Source organism: Pleurodeles waltl, chromosome 7 (genome assembly GCF_031143425.1).
Source record: "Pleurodeles waltl isolate 20211129_DDA chromosome 7, aPleWal1.hap1.20221129, whole genome shotgun sequence".
Taxonomy (NCBI): Eukaryota; Metazoa; Chordata; class Amphibia; order Caudata; family Salamandridae; genus Pleurodeles; species Pleurodeles waltl.
This window is the reverse complement of record NC_090446.1, coordinates 1,435,887,049-1,435,903,832: the sequence shown is the minus strand read 5'-3', so window position 1 is coordinate 1,435,903,832 and position 16,784 is coordinate 1,435,887,049. Positions and strand designations below refer to the sequence as shown.

Sequence of the window (16,784 nt, the reverse complement as noted above, 5' to 3'; positions counted from 1 at the left end):
TAGTCAGCATAACAAGATCTCAGATTGCATCGTGCAACATGTGGAATCCTCATCTAACTTCAAATTAGCATCGGCATGTGGGACTTCATGCAAAAACAATTTAGCAACATAAATTTAGAAAAACTCCTAGCTAGGGCTCTTATCAAAATCAGCAGTTGGTTACCTAAAAGAAACACAATGCAATTTTACAATTTCCTTTCATATTTACCAATTACGATCAGCATACAAGGAAGTCTTCGTCTCACAGGTACCGTTCTTCGATCAGCATGGGACGGGACAAAGGGGCAGGGTGGACGGGCAATTGCCTCACGGCGGCAAGGTAAAACTACTACTTCATGCAAAGGGATCAAAGTTAAAGTCTCTAGGGCAAGAATCATCAAAGTCTCTTTCTCTCGATTAGAGAAAGCATCAAAGTCTCTCCAAATGGCGTTGCAGCAAAGTGTGCCATAATAGCTACGAAGTCTGCAAAATGGCGGGTATCGAGCTGGTAATGGCTACTTTCTTCTCGTGCACCTGGTTTTTATAGACAACAGTTCAAATCCAGTAGGGTCTCCATTGGAGGGTTCATAGGTTAGCTTCAAATTGTCCAATCAAAAACGACAGTTCTCAAGCTTTTACTTAAGCATACATTATCCTTGGAGATGGGTACGCAAGTTGCAACATTGTCTACCAATTAGCTCACTTTCAGAGCCTCCATTGTCCGCACCTGCAAGTCGACCTTGAAGTAAAGGGAAAATATGCCAGGCTGGCACGAAACTTTAAGATAAGCATGTGAACAGTTTCTGTGGAAAAGTACAGCTTCAAGCAGAAATACACGTTTAATAGCACATTGGAAAAATACGAGCATCTAAACCGTGAGACCAGGCCCCTAGGCCAAAGCCTCCTCTAAAATAATGCTAAGCTAACGCATTTCAAACAAGCAAATCGTAGCACACGTTTATGATTATGTCGGATTAGTGCAATTCTAATACACCACGTTACATAAAGCACGCGTATAAATGTTGGCAAACTACTCTGAGGGCACATTTTGTCCCCGTACAATCTTTATTAGTTCGGTTAATGTCACACATGATTATTTCACACTACGTTTATGCGTTAATAAATCAAAACCTTCATTTTCTGCTTCATCACTTGCATTTCCCAACTCTATAGAAAGCCACATCACTTTTAAGCCTCTTTTCTACTTCAATCAACTGCTCAGGTTGTTCTACGACCTAGACATCCCTGGCTTCCAGACTCAAGTCCCATCTCACCTGCAGATCCAAGTGTTGATGTGCCAATGATGTGGAAATCTACCACACTCCTTTCCTCTTGGCAGTGCTGAACACATCCAAGACAGTGGGTGATACCAACAACAAAGATGAACAGAGAGGGATGGGAATATATTAGATGACATGCAAGAGATATCATCGGGTTGTAATCACACAGTTTGTCTCGACAAATGGAGGCCCTTGCAGGTGTTCTGCTATTTTAAACTTTATCTTGCTAGAGCCAAGGCAGTCAGTAAGAACTATTCCTATTTCCATATCCTGTAAACAGCTGTTAATTCGTTACAACTTGAGGTAGTGGACAGAGACAAAGGTGCATTAGAGTTCCAGCATGGATTTGCAATGGACAGTTCAAGAATTCAACAGATGTTTCACAATCCAACCAACTAAACAGAACTCTCCCTACATAATCCATAATCTGAGGCCATTGAAGACAGCGCTGAAGGTATAAGGTATTCTTTGAAGTGATTGTGCAGAAGAAGTTCCAATATGACCCTTAAGCAGAAAGGAGCTCTGTCTCAGGCTGACAGTGAGGAACACAGGTAAAGAGCACGACTGAAGCAGAGGAACACACGTGAAGATAAGAGGGCAAGCAGATGCTTCCTCATCAACAAGGATGAAATCCAAACACATGACCACTCTCCGGGTAGGTCTAGATTCTCAAACATAGGATCCTTGAAGATTGTGGTAGATCTTCGAATTTCTGCATCTTCGTATCTTGGGGTATCTTCTTGATTCCTGCTGTAACCTGCCACTCAGATGGAATATACTGTTATTTCTTTTGGGTGCCCAAATAGGGACCGAATTGGATGTGCTGGGGATCTGAAGGGTTGGCTACAACTAGTCAGCACACGTGTTACCATAATACTGGACTGCATGACTGCTGTGTGGCAATGCCCTGAGCATAGGGCTGAAAGGTTTGCCATTAATGTACTGTACCGTGGGTTGATGAGAAATGGGTAGGGCAATGGAGTACCCTGTTTGGGCATTTTAGTGCCATTAAGATCCATGGGACAGAGCCCCTGCTCACTGGCAACCACACAAGCTCCTATCAAGTAAAATCTAATCTCATCAAATGCTACACCCACATACAGGAGGAAAGTGGAATAGAATCAGAACACTTGATGACCTAATGCAACTGAAGTCTCTAAGTGTTACGTACAGGCAACTCATCAGATCAGCTGAAGCCAATTACTATGCCCACATTATGAATGAAGCTGTTAAAAAAAGCAAAACACTCTTGCAAATAACCAAGTACTTCATCAATCTCCTTCTTGACCCTCTTATTTCGCACTGCACGGACAGGTAGAATGCCATTAGTCTCTTCTGTGAAATATAAAGAAGTTCAACAGAACATCTACAACACCAAGCCTTCTTCACCTCTTATACCCACACCATAGCACTGCATCCCACATTGGTCACCCTTCAAATCCCTATCACTTTCAGACCATCACAAATTCCTCAAATCCTTCAAAGCCACCACGTATGAAAAACATATTTTCATCAAAGGCCTATCTTGAGCAGCACTCTCACATCTTTCAAGCTAGAGTTACTAAATACTCATGCAATGCAGCACAGAAGCCAAAATGCTATGCTGTTTGTGAGAGAAGGAAAGAGCAGGAGAAGTATCATCTCTATAGAGATTTGGCTCTCTCCTCCTTTCTCCCTTTCACCTGTGCAGACTTGTGCTGCCAATTGCCATGCATGCACCTTTGCACCCCACTGCAAGGGTGTATGCTTGAGTCTAGCATAGGTTTTGTCCTGTAATAGTTCCTTCAAGTATAACATAGAATGCCTAGACATCTTTTAAAACTTGTCCTACTGTGTATGTGTGCTGAACAGTGCAGCACACATGTAAAGAAGGAGAAGAAAGGAGAAATGAAAACATATCTTATTTTAACCCCTGCTTTCAAGTGGTGTTCATTTTTGACACAAAGACCTTGTCTCAACTGTTTAGAAGTTAGGACTTTTCATCAAAAAGCATGGATGGTTCCATAGGAGTGCACATGTACCACCCATGTAATGCACCCTTGACGCTAAGTAACACAAAGCAGCACTGTAAGCTGTTTTGCATTACTTGTAGGTATTTCTAATGCACAACAAGTTTTGATGTGGAAAGTAAATAAAAAAAAATGAACATTTTGTGCTGGTTTGCGTCACTTTTCAGTTTGATACAAAATATTTGTAAATCTAGCCCTGAGTATAGCGTATGCACCACTCATGATTTGTTTCAAATATGCACCTCTGTTTGGAGGATGGATGTGAAGAATGACATTACTTTGGAGCTAAGCACAGAATGCACCACATCCTGGAAGTCGAACGACGAGTGCCCTTTAGAGGAGCCAGCATCAACTTAAATTGCCTCTTTCAAAATGCCTAGCATGCATCTTGTTGGAAAATGGGTTATTGGTAGGGCAGGTAGGTACCTACACCTAGCAACAAGCCACTAACCTCCACATAGGTACAGTTAGGTCTCAGTAAATTAATCCCAGCTCTACCCTTGGTAGCTTGGCATTGAGCGTCAAGGCTTAACTTAGGAGACAAAGTGTAAAGCATTCAAATATCACAAAACAGTGATTAAATGAAACACAGGAAACAGTTTAAAAATCCAAAACCAATTTATAACAATAGCTTATATTTTTATCTTTAAAATGACACAAAAACGATTAAAATCGGTTCAGGGGAACCGGAGATATGAATTTTTAAAGTATTATTATTTTCTAGCGCTTAGAAACAAAAAGCGCCAATCGGGTCATCTGGTTGCACCAGGACCGGGGCAAAGTCAAACTTTCAGGCCGACCGCGATGGAGCCCTGCTCGGCTACAAGTCGCGGGAGGCCTCGGTTAAAAAGTTACCTTCTGACTTAGTCTCTTTTTTGATGTTTTTCTTCCCCGGGACGAACCTGCCAGTTGAATCCGACCTCCTGGAGCCCTTGCCCGGATACGCGAAGTCGGTTTCCTCGGTGGTGATTTTTACCTTCGGACTTAGTCGTTTTTTCGAGATGAAAATCCTTCGACCGGGGTAAACCTGGATCTTGATCCGACGTCCATGGAGCCCTTCTCGGATACGATGGCTGGGAGGTCCCGGTCAACTTTTTACGTTCGGACTTAGTCTCTTTTTTGGATGTTTTTCTTTACCGGGACGAACCACGAAGTCAGGCCGGGTCGCGGTTGAGGCAAGCCGGCTAGAATTCCCGCCTCGGGTCGGTCACTTTATGGAGCTTTTTTTCAAAAATTCTCCAATCTTTTCCAAACTTCTGGGGCTTCACCCAGATGTTCTTTCAAGGTTCTTTTGGGGTCCACAGCTCACCCCAAGGGTCCAGAAGTTCTGTGATGGTCCTTGGGGGTGCGGACTTCAACTCCCAGAATGCACCTGGCGCAAACTCCTTTTTGGCCACTGGGCAGTGGTCAGCTGGTCGCTTCTTTCAGGAGTTGGTGCAGGGGACTCTGGTTAGCAATTTTTCACCTGTAGCAAACAGGGAGTCCCTCCTTGAACCAGTTGAAGCCAGGCAAAGTCCTTCTTGTGGTGAAGCCCAAGTGTGCAGCTGGTGCAGTCCTTCTGAGTGCAGGGTCCAGGTGCAGGCCAGGGGTCCAGCAGGGCAGTCCTTCTTCTTCTTTAGTTCCTTTCTTGTTGAATTCTGGAGGGGATCTGAGGTGTGGGGGCAGGTCTGCCAGTTTTATTCTTGCTCCTGGGTGAAAAGCAGGGGGGCCCTGGTTCTCCAATCAGGGACAGGGTCGTCCCCCTGTGATGACCACTTCCTGGGAAGTGTGGCAAAAATCCATCCCAGAAGGCAACAGTCTCTAAAAATCCAACATGGATGAATCTGATTTTTGGAGGTTACATCTGGCTGAGCCCACCCACTGTTGTGGCTAAAAATCATAAACACACCCCTCTCCTGCCCTCTCCTAATCTAATCAAGGGGGCACCTAATTGTCTGGGGTTGCAGGATGTGGGGGTGTTGCTGGGTGCTGCAAATGTCCTTCTCTGCCTTTGAAGACCAGTTTGGCAGCCCTCCCCCTTCCTGCCTCACCATCTGCTGAGGGGAGATTCTCTCCCCCAAGCACATTCCTTTGTGTGAAGCCTGGCCACTTCACACCTCATCAAGGCAGCCTGGCAGAAGCTGCTGCAGGCTGGCCAATCAGAGCACAGCAGCAAAAACAATGCAGAGCTGAAATTGGCAACTTTTTAGGTAAAGTCTAAACTTTTTACCTGGACAAGTTATATTAAATCCAACAACTGGAAGTTGTGGGATTTATTACAACAATTAATTTGATACCAAATTCTTGGTATGTAACATTTAAGGAGACTTTAAAATTTAAAATAAAGTCTGCCCATTCTAGCCTATGAAGGCCATTTACTTCAATGAGGGAAAAACGAATTTGGCTGTTTTTACCTCACCAGGGCTTATAAATCTATTTTTATAAAGTCTCTGCTTATAGTTACATGGCACCCAGCCCTAGGGGCACATAGGGCACACCTTAGGGGTGACTTATATGTAAAAATAAGGTAGTTTAAGACTTTGGAAGTACCTTTAATTCCAAAGTCGAATTTGCATATAGCTTTAATTTAAAAGCAGCCAGCAAAGCAGGCCTGCCTTTAAAATGACACTGGGCACCTCAGCAGTGCACCTAGGTGTGCACCACCTATGCTGTGGTCCCTAAACCTACATGCCCTACCATATACTAGGGACTTATAGGTAGGTTAACTTAGCCAATTATAATTAGCCTAATTTGCATATTGATTTTACACAGAGCACAGGCCCTGGGACTGGTTAGCAGTACCCAGGGCACCATCAAAGTCAGGAAAACACCAGCAAAAAGAGGAAAATGGGGGCAAAAAGTTATGGGGCCTCTGCAATCAGCCCTGTTTTCTCACACATCTTATCGTGCAACTCGAAAGAGATCAAGCACCAAAGGCATGGTGGCTAAGGTTAAATAGCTCAGATCTGTCTCCTACATCTTTTGCAAGGTCTGAAGCCTTCTTTAGTGATATTATGTGGTCAACCTCCGATCTAACAACGATTGATCTGGAGGATTAGTGGATTCCGAAACTCTGCCCAGAGGAATTCCACCAAAAATACTCACTTGGGGCCAGATTTATGAAAGAATTGTTGTTGCCCGTGTGACACGCAGGGTGCTGCAATAGCAACTCAAGCCTTAAGTGAGTTTTCTATGCCACATAGAGCCACAGAACTGCCTCGTGCTACTCTGCCCTGGGAAGGCATTCCATGTGCGGGCTGTAGAGGTTTCCAGGCATCCATCTATGGATTTTGGCACATTCCCAGATTTACTACTCGCAGTAAAGCAATGCAGACACTCTTGCAGCATGGTTTCTGCTGGGATCTAGGCATATCTCATTGTGTGAAAATATTTGTTAAATGAAGATCAGCACCCTTTTGTTTAATTCACACATTTTCTCTTCATTAAGTGTTTACTGCAAGAAAACACATTTCAGGACTCTAAAAGGGAGTGATTTGATTCAGTAAAGAATTGCTTTAATTTTGACAATAGATTTTGCAAATAAAGTAGACATCATCATGATCTAAGTCATTTAAAATTGAAATAGAGTGGATTTCATTATGTAGTGCGCTAGGGAAAATGGTGTAGGCTGTTATTTGTCTTTATTTGTTTAGTGGGGCCTTAGGCTTTTTATACTGCTCAGAAGCAAATAAAGTTTGACTGTAAAAACATTTTACTACTTATTGTAAAAGTTAAATATAAGAACATTGATGTAGTGGGCACAACAAGTTAATATGAAAAGTACATGTTTTCTTAAAAACACATTTAGATGTTTGCATAGCCAATACTCTAAGAATGTAGAACTATGCAACAGTATTCTCTCACATAACATGGGTTCGTGAAGTACTAAAACAAAAACATCTGCTTTAAGTTCTGGTTTATGATTGAAACCGTGGTAGATGACCCTCTTCATTCTCCTTTGCCCAAACTATCAAAAACATTTAAAAAAAAAATCTTAGGGTCTCATTTAGAGTTTGCAGATTATAGGGTATATTCATAATCTGAGAACTGAGAAATGTTCTTAAAACTTTACATCTGAATCAACAGTCCTCATATTTGTACTGAATAAAATGGAGACTAGTAAAATAAAAAAAGAAAAACATTACATGTCTTGGTCTCATTAATGCCTAAGTGTAAAGGAAGGTCTGGGGGCACTATATTAACCTTAACTCATCTCTGCAAGACAACATTATCTCTCCTTTCTATGTCTCATGTGGACATTCTCCTGCTCAATACTTCCAAGGTAAATGTACCAGTTCTATATACTGAAAAACATATTATTAAATGTATATGGTTTATTAAACCCTGCTTCGTATTTTGAAAGTGCATGAGATCAAATGATGTTTTCTCAAATGATATTTCTTTGAGGCATTAAATATAAGTATGAGTTTTCTCAATGGACGTTCTGTGCTGATGTGTACAGTAGGGAATCCTCTCTGCTGAACCTCATGTCCACTGCCCTCAACCTTTAAACAGAGCTGCACCCTTGGTAATTCTGAAGAATGAAACAGCGGAGAAATGTATAATTTATGGTTGCAATGGGTATGTGAGTATGGAAAGTGAGTCAATGAAAGTCAGCTCCTTAACATCTGAGCTGCTGGGCCTTTCTCTCCACCCCGTGCTGAGCCCTTTTTTGGCTATTTGGGGTAGTTTGCGCTTAGGCCTTCATAACCTTTTGTCCACATAAGCTATCCACACCAAGCTAGCGTCCCTTTTTTCCAACATCCTAGGGATTCGAAAGGTGCCCAGAGTTTGTAGGTTCCCCTGGAGGAGACCAAGAAATTAGCCAAAATAGATCAAAAATGTTTTTTCAAAACAAATGGGAAAAAAGGGCTGCCGAAGAAGGCTTGTATTTTTTTCCCTGAAAATGGCATCAACAAAGGGTTTACAGTGCTAAAATCACCATCTTCCCAGCTTTTAGGAACAGGCAGACTTGAATCAGAAAAACACATTTTTCAGCACAATTTCAACATTTTACTGGGACGTACCCCATTTTAACTATTTTTTGTGGTTTCAGCTTCCTTCTGGTTTGTGACAGGAATGGGTGTGAAACCAAGGATGGATCCCGGAACGCTAAACATTTCTGAAAAGTAGACAAAAATCGGAATTCAGCAAGTGGTCATTTGTGTAGATCCTACAAGGTTTTTCTACAGAAAATACCAGCTGAAATAAAAAAAAAATTGAAATGGAGCTGAAAAAAACAGCCATTTTTCGCCACGTTTTTCTCTGTAGCTTTTTCCTGTAATGTCAGATTTTTGAAAGCAATATACTGTTACGTCTGCTGGACTCTTCTGGCTGCAAGGATATATAGGGCTTGTAGGTTCATCAAGATCCCTAAGTACCCAGCGGTTGCACCTTCCAATGGGTTTTCATTCTATACTGGGTATACTGGGTATACTGGGTATACAGCAATTCATTTACTGAAATATAAAGAGTGAAAAATAGTTATCAAGAAAACCTTTGTATTTCCGAAATGGGCATAAGATAAGGTGTTGAGAAGCAGTGGTTATTTGCATATCTCTGAATTCCGGGGTGCCCATACTAGCATGTGAATTACGGGGCATTTCTCAAATAGAAGTCTCTTATACACATTGTTTTACATTTGGAAGGAACACTTGTTTTACTATTCTGTGTTCCCCCAAGCCTCTTGATAAAAATGGTACCTCACTTGCATGGGTCGTCTTAATGCTCGCGATAAGAAAGCCAACATGGACACATCACATTTTTACATTGAAATCTGACCTGTTTTTGCAAAGTGCCTAGCTGTAGATTTTGGCATCTAGCTCAGCCGGTACCTAGGGAAACCTACCAAACCTGCACATTTTTTAAAACTAGACACCAAGGGTAACCCAAGATGGAGTGACTTGTGGGGATCTCACCAGGTTCTGTTAACCAGAATCCTTTGCAAACCTAAATATTTGACACACACTTTTTCCTCATATTTCGGTGACAGAAAGTTCTGGAATCTGAGAGGAGCCACAAATGTCCTTCCATCCAACGTTCCCCCAAGTTTCCCGCTAAAAATGGTACCTAACTTGTGTGGGTAGGCCTGGCGCCTGCAACAGAAAATGCCAAAAAACACAACGTGGCCACATCACATTTTCCCAAAGAAAACAGAGCTGTTTTTTGGAAAGTGCCTAGCTGTGGATTTTGTCATCTAGCTCAGCCGGCACCTCAGGAAAACTACCAAACTTGTGCATTTCTGAAAACTAGACACCTAGGGGAATACAAGTTGGGGCTCTCACCAAGTTCAGTTACCCGGAATCCATTGCAAATCTCAAAATTTGGCCAAAAAAACACTTTTTTCTCACATTTCGGTGACAGAAAGTTCTGGAATCTGAGATGAGCCACAAATTTCCTTCCACACAGCGTTCCCCTAAGTCTCCTGATAAAAATGGTACCTCACTTTTGTGGGTAGGCCTTGCGCCCGCAACAGGAAATGCCCCAAAACACAACGTGGACACATCACATTCTCAGAAAGAACACAGAGATATTTTTTGCAAAATGCCTAGCTGTGGATTTTGGCCGCTAGCTCAGTTGGCACCTAGGGAAACCTACCAAACCTATGCATTTTTAAAAACTAGACACCTAGGGAAATCCAAGATGCTGTGACTTGTGAGGATCTCACCAGGTTCTGTTACCCAGAATCCTTTGCAAACCTCAAAATTTTGCTAAAAAAACACTTTCTCCTCACATTTCGGTGACAGAAAGTTCTGGAATCAGAGAGGAGCCACAAATTTCCTTCCACCCAGCATTTCCCTAAGTCTCCTTATAAAAATGGTACCTCACTTGTGTGGGTAGGCCTAGCGCCCGTGACAGGAAAGCCCCAAAACACAATGTGGACACATCACATTTTCCTAAAGAAAACAGACCTGTTTTTTCAAAGTGCCTAGCTGTTGGATTTTGGCCTCTAGCTCAGCCGGCACCTCCGGAAACCTACCAAACCTGTGCATTTTTTAAATTTAGACAGGAATAGATCACACAACAGTGAATGCTGGTCCTTACATGAGGCAACTGTTGACCCTGGGGTGATCCATTCCTGATGCAGGCACTCAAGTGGAGTAGTGTTTCTATCAGGACAGGTGAGGAATCACTGGGTGGTAGGAATTTTATGGATCCCAGCATATTACTGTAGTTTGTGTGACAGAAATGCATGAAAAAATAGAGTTTTTATTCAACATTTCAACTTTGCAGGGTATCTGGATAGGAATACTTTGGGGAATCCACACACGTCACACCTCTGTGGACTCCCCCGGATGTCTAGTTTCCAGAAGTTTCTGGGTTTAGTATGTTTCCCTATATGGCCGCCGAACCCAGGACCAAAAACACAGATGCCTGCCTTACAAAACCAGTTTGTTTTGTGATATATAATTTTGATATCTCCACAATACGATTTGGGCGGTGGAATTTGGCGCTGAACCAAATTGAGGAGCTCCCAAGAGAGTACTCTCTCTGTGTGCTTGCTGCCGCATTCACCTGCTCTCTGGGTTGGGCTAACCCACTATTGACAGGTAGCACAGACTGTGCTTGCGAAGGGACAGCAGGACTATCCTCATCACCTCCCTCATAATTACTGGAAAAGGATTTATCGAATGAGATTCCTCCAACTGAAAAATCACTACCAGAGTCTGCGCCATTGTCCTATCCCTCAGATTCTGTCTCAGTATCTGCTGTCTCAGTCTCTTTTCCTATGTCAGAGCCGTCCTCTATAACCCGAGTGAGGGCCTGAGCAGCAGACATCCAACAAGATGCCATCCTTGCTGCGACTGGCTAAACTGTTGCTCTAAAACACTAGCCTACATAGACAGTCACAAAATCGCTGGTGTTTGTGTGATACATGCAACAGTAGAGGTAACCTTACCTGCGCTTCTTCCCTCAATCAGCACGTTCTTTCAAGACACTCAAAAAACACCTTGTCACACACCAATCGTCACAGTGTTTAGCACCTCTATCACCCAGTCCAACAATCATTATTGGTGCTCCAACTCCCATGTCCTACTCCTTGGATTCCCTCAATACCACATAGCAAAAGTGCCCTTCATCTCTCCATAGCCGCCCGCACATACATTTCATTTGTATTGTAGCACAGGTAATGGCTGACTTTACTAATGTACTCAGCTATTTACCTAAAATACTGATTTGCTCTTTGCAGTAGGCGTATAAACCTTCTGCACTTCTTTATGGCACCAAAACTGCCACTAGACAAAAGACCAATCCTTTTGTAGCAGAAACATAATCACAAGAATTTTTATTGCTGCCTAAAAGCTACAGTTGAAACGTGTCAGTTGAAGTATGTGCTTTGCTTTGAAGACGCAAGGTGCAACTGCAAGACAACTGGTGGCAAATATATATATATATATATATATATATATGTATATATATATATGTAGATCACTTTTATACGTGGCTCTGGTTTTCCTGGGGGCCGATTGCAGCCCCTAGGGAAACTACACATTCATTGACAAAAGTGATCTATATATATATATATATATAGAGAGAGAGAGAGAGAGATCTATATCTATATATCTATCTATGTAGATAGATATATCTATCTTCCATGAAGATCTTCTGTGTCTCCCGGGTTTAAAAAAAAAAAGAAAAAATCCTCGGATGAAACGTACCTGAGGATTTTTAACCCCCTCCCTGGTGTCGTCAACTGGTCGGGACCCGCACCAGGGAGGTAGTGTGGGCGTCCTGGCCGACACCCACACTAAATGGGTTAATGCTCAGCTACTCTCTGTGGCAAACTATTTAGATGGTCTGAATGAAAGCAATGAGTTGGGACAGTACAGACAGAATTGGTGGCAATAGATGTATATGTCATCAGGTTTCATAACAACCCTAAAGGTAGAGGCGCAACAATATATTAATCGTGCTTGTGTACTTTTGTGTTAATAATGAATAAAACACAAATCCCCTTCAGGTGTTTAGTTGTTCTGTCCTATTTCTACATAAAGGTGGAGATGACATTGTTGGCTGTTATGCAAGCACCTCCCCTTTTTTTCAGTAGCTAAGACTACTCGGGATGTCAGCAGTTTATGCACAAGACTGCCAGGTGCTCATGAACATGGCCTTGGCATCCTAATTAATGCCTAAAGGACAGATGTCAGTTTAAATGAAAATGCATTCAGTTTATCTATTGATCTCTAGCAACACATCTTAATTTCTTCTAAAAACTGATATGATTTATTGTATTACTGTGTACTGTGTACGGTTCAAATGACATGTTTTGCTGTGCATGGATGATGAATGTTAACTGTTAAAATTGCTAGTTGGGCTTAGGTCAATAATGCTGCCATGAAAGATTCTTCAGTGATAAATGCGAGAGAATTAGGTACTTTGCAGAAAATCTTTGCTGAATAGAGATGGACTGCATTCGTTTCTGAATAAAAAACTAAATTAAAAGTAAAATGTCTAGCCATCCTTTAAATTTGAAAAACTTAGTGAGCACCACTTAGGCACCTGCCTATATGCTTTGCAACAGTGATTGAACTTTAATGAACAGAAACCAAATCTACTTTGGTTAGCTGTAAGTCTCTGTTAGAAATGGCTTTATTTGCAGGGTTAGTCCAAAATGTGTGCCTTTCTCCTCTTATTTTTCTGACCCACTTTCTGTTGGCTTTAGGATTCTATGCACTTTACCGCTGCTAATCTTTGCTAAAGTGCATACGTTCTATCCCCTAAAACCTGGAGCGACTGCCTTACAACTGTTTGGCATCTTTAATATACCTGTAAGTCCCTTGCAAAATGGTAAACCATATACCCAGTTCCTGTAAAAGCTACCAGTGAGCCCGCAGCGCTGATTGTGTCACCCACAGAAGTAGCCTTTCAAACCTCAGGGCCTGTGTGTGCCTTTTTACTGACACATTGACTTGGCATTACAAACTACTTGTCAAGTCCTACAATCCCGTTTTACTACACCTACTTCTCTAATAAGGTAGACCCTAGTTAACCCTATGGGTAGGATACTGTGTATGTAAAAGGAAAAACATGTACTGTTATGTTTTATATGTCCTAGTAGTGTCAAACAGCCTATTTTATTTTTCACTAATGTGAGGGCTGCTCCTTACATAGGTTAGCATTAGCATTGGAAATTCCCTTATATTTTTAAGTAGTAATTTCTGACCGGAAGGGAGTAGCATTGTGAAGTTTAGAATGTTTAGAATGGTAGTGAGAAATCCTGCTTACTGTTGTAGTTTTATTTTACATTACTATTTTAGAAATGAGCATTTCTCTGTGATTGTAACTCTCTGTGCTTCGCAGCCTGACTCCAATTCATGTTAAGCGCAGAGTGACAGTTACACTTAGTGCATACTTTCCAGACAGTAACAACACAGGAAGGGTTTTGTGTGACAGGAGATACAGCTGCATTCATGTGCACACTGACAGTCCTCCAGGGATGGGAGAGGGAGAGGTTGTTCATACCTTACATATCAATTCATTGTGTCCTGCTCTCACACAAAGGGCTGATTTACCCCTTACTGATGTCTAGAGTCAGGGCTTGGTTGAATGGGTTCTGTGTTACACTTGAAAGGGTTCCTTTAAAGTCACCCCTTACATCAAAGACCTTTTTCAGTATATGTACAGGGGCCCTGACCCCATGTTTTCAGAGCACTTTTGACACTGGGACCGAACCTTTGTCAGAATGACTGCTGCACTGCACAAATGACTAATCTGGACTGCTTTTCTGCTGTGCTATGCTGCCTGCTACTTGTTGGGTGGCATAAAGTACTCAATGGATTGTTTTTTAGTGTTGATTTACTGCCAGCTGCTCCTTGACTTTGATCCCACTGGACACTGATGAGCTGCCAAGAGAAACTTTATTATGCCATTACTATCAACTGCTAAGCTGTGGGGGCTTCTTGCCTGTTTACTGCTGGGCTGCAGGAGGGACCACCACTTGTTTATTGCCATTAATGAGCTGGCCTGCTTGCCAACTTTGTGTCCCCCCAAGTATTTTTCTGGGACAACAGACTGCCCAGAATTGGCGCTTTGAGCTTGGCCACTCCAGCTTCCAGGAATTTGTGTATGACAGCGCTTCATTCAGCACCCCTTCATGATCTGCGTGTGGGGAGTGTAGTCCTGATGTACAGAACAGGTTGAGAGTTCACTCTTCATCCTTCTACACCTGTGTGTGCCTTGTGCTGAAGGGTGACTCCCGCCAGAGCCATCATGCCCCTGGAAGATTTCTGAAAGAATGAAGTTGAGCCTTCCAGTCTCCACAAGTGACTTGCACTGACCAGACTGGGCATTGGAGTCATAATGCTCAAGACCTAACAGAGCCACAGCTCTCGTCATGGCCACAGCACCTCTCAGTGCATCCACCTCTGTGATGCGTTGTCCAGCAACCAAAACCAGACTGTGTAACAACACTTGCACCAACGGCTGTCGCCAGGTCAGGGTTACCTCACCAACCGCTAGAAGGTACATTGTCCACCCCTAGTAGCAGCTATGTATCTGCGCAGGCAGCTGCCGCGATTGATTCAGCACGTTGCGGAGGACCGCTGGGATCGTCAGTGTTTGTGCATTTCTTCCCACAAGGACCTGCAGTATGGAGCTAGTAATGTTCCCACGCTCCCTAGTATGGGAAGCCTCCCAGGAGGGCCCCAAAAGTAGCATGGAGCAACTGTTTGGGACAGATTTCTTTTTTTCTGTTTGGATACCAAATAACTGTACACTTCCTGGAAGACACTCAGGTGTTTCTGTACCCGATAGCCACATGCTAGTATCCTCACAGCACTACCGTAATGTTTCTACTAGGGAGGAATGTGTCTCCTTATTCTTCTAGCGGTTAAGCAGCATTATGTTAGGATTTACATAATATGCATAGTAATCATGATTTATGTCATTCCGGTCTTGTGATGTATTTATAATGTAAGAAACATATTTTCATACACTCTTGTGGAGTCTTTTGTGGTTTATTTACTTGTGTGTTGCACAAACAATTTACACATTGCTTCCAAGGATAATCCTGAATGTTCTGTGTCAAACTACCAGGGGGTGAGCACATTTCATATTTGATGTGTAACTTACTTGCCCTGACTAGATTGGTGAGTCCTGCCTTGCTTAGGTGCATACTCTAACCAACCAGAAACTCAATTTCTAACTGTGTCTTCATTCAAAACTAATTATTTATAAGACTGTACTTAGTCAGCTGACCATTCCTAATAATAGATGAAAACAAACATCACTGATTGATCACTGATTGATTCATTATCATATCTGCCCTACAATTTCCTGGTACTTCATATGTTGGCAACCATAGCAGCAATATTTTTTTAGTTTTCAAGGATTTGAGGATAGATAGAAGCTGACAAGTGTTAAAAATGGGGTCTCTGGTTGGCAGTCAGTTTGCACTCTGTCCAAGCAGGGACCTGCACTCTAGCCCGGGTAATGGAGATGCACACCTAGAATAACACCTGCTCACCCCCTTGGTACCTTGGCACAAGCAGTCAGGCTTATCTCAGAGGCAATGTGTAAAGTACTTGCACAATCACACAAGGTAATACAGTGAAAACACCACAAAAGGACACAACCCCAGTTGAAAGATAGCCAATATTTATATTTATCTGAAGAAAACAAGACCAAAATGACAAAAATACAACATACACGAGCAAAGTTATGAATTTTCAAGGATTAAACTTGAATGTAATGCTTAGAAACACCAATACTACAATTCGGTGTTATCATGGCGTCATGACAGAGTCATTCCTAACAATGTGACAATGTAACACCAATGGCGCTGGTCACGGAGTCACCCAGACCCCAGGTATAGTACCTTGTGAAAAGTGAGGAAAGAAGCTGGTGCATGGTGTCGAGGAGCGAGGTGTCACTGGATCTGAGATGGCATTGGTTCCGATACTGCGGAGCTGAAGAGCAGAGGCGTTGGTGTGAAGCATTGGGTCCTTGCTGTGGAGTGGCGGAGATGAGATGGGTGCAAGATGTCCGTCCCTTACACTTCCGGTGAGTTCGATGTCCAGTGGGTCAAGACGCTGTGGTGTGAACTCACAGGGGTTGCGATTATGCCACAGGGCTGCAAGCGCCATGGTGAAGTTGGGTGTCACAAATGTCAGTGATACGACACTCCGATCTCATGGGACATTAGAAGCTGCTGTGACATTGGGCCTGCGATGATGGTGGTGTTGTCACACCACAGTAAGGACCATGGCTTCAGTCGTGGGTTCAGGAAGCAGCGTCTGTACAATGTAGTCCAAAGTCATTTGATATCACTGTACTTTTTTACCAGCTTTAACTTTCAGGGTCCCAAGAACTGGAATAGGCACCACCTGGGAAGTTAGACTCCACAGAAAGTGAACTCAGAAGCTGGTAGGTGAAGTCTTTGCTATCCCTGAGACTTCTTAACAGGAGGTAAGCTCAGTCCAAGCCCTTCAGCAGGAAACACAGAAAAGTGCAGTCTTGTTTCTTTCTAAGGCAAAAGCAGCAACCGCAGGCCAATCCAGCAAAGCACACACAGCAAAGGGGCAGTACTCCTTCTCCA

General features: G+C 42.7%; 1 protein-coding gene across 2 annotated transcripts in view; it reads right to left on the bottom strand.

Annotated features, from left to right (window-relative positions):
* LOC138246451 (putative methyltransferase DDB_G0268948) overlaps positions 1 to 16,784 on the bottom strand; it is a 232,465-nt gene that overhangs the window by 170,514 nt on the left and 45,167 nt on the right. The gene's annotated exons all lie outside the window — the stretch shown is intronic.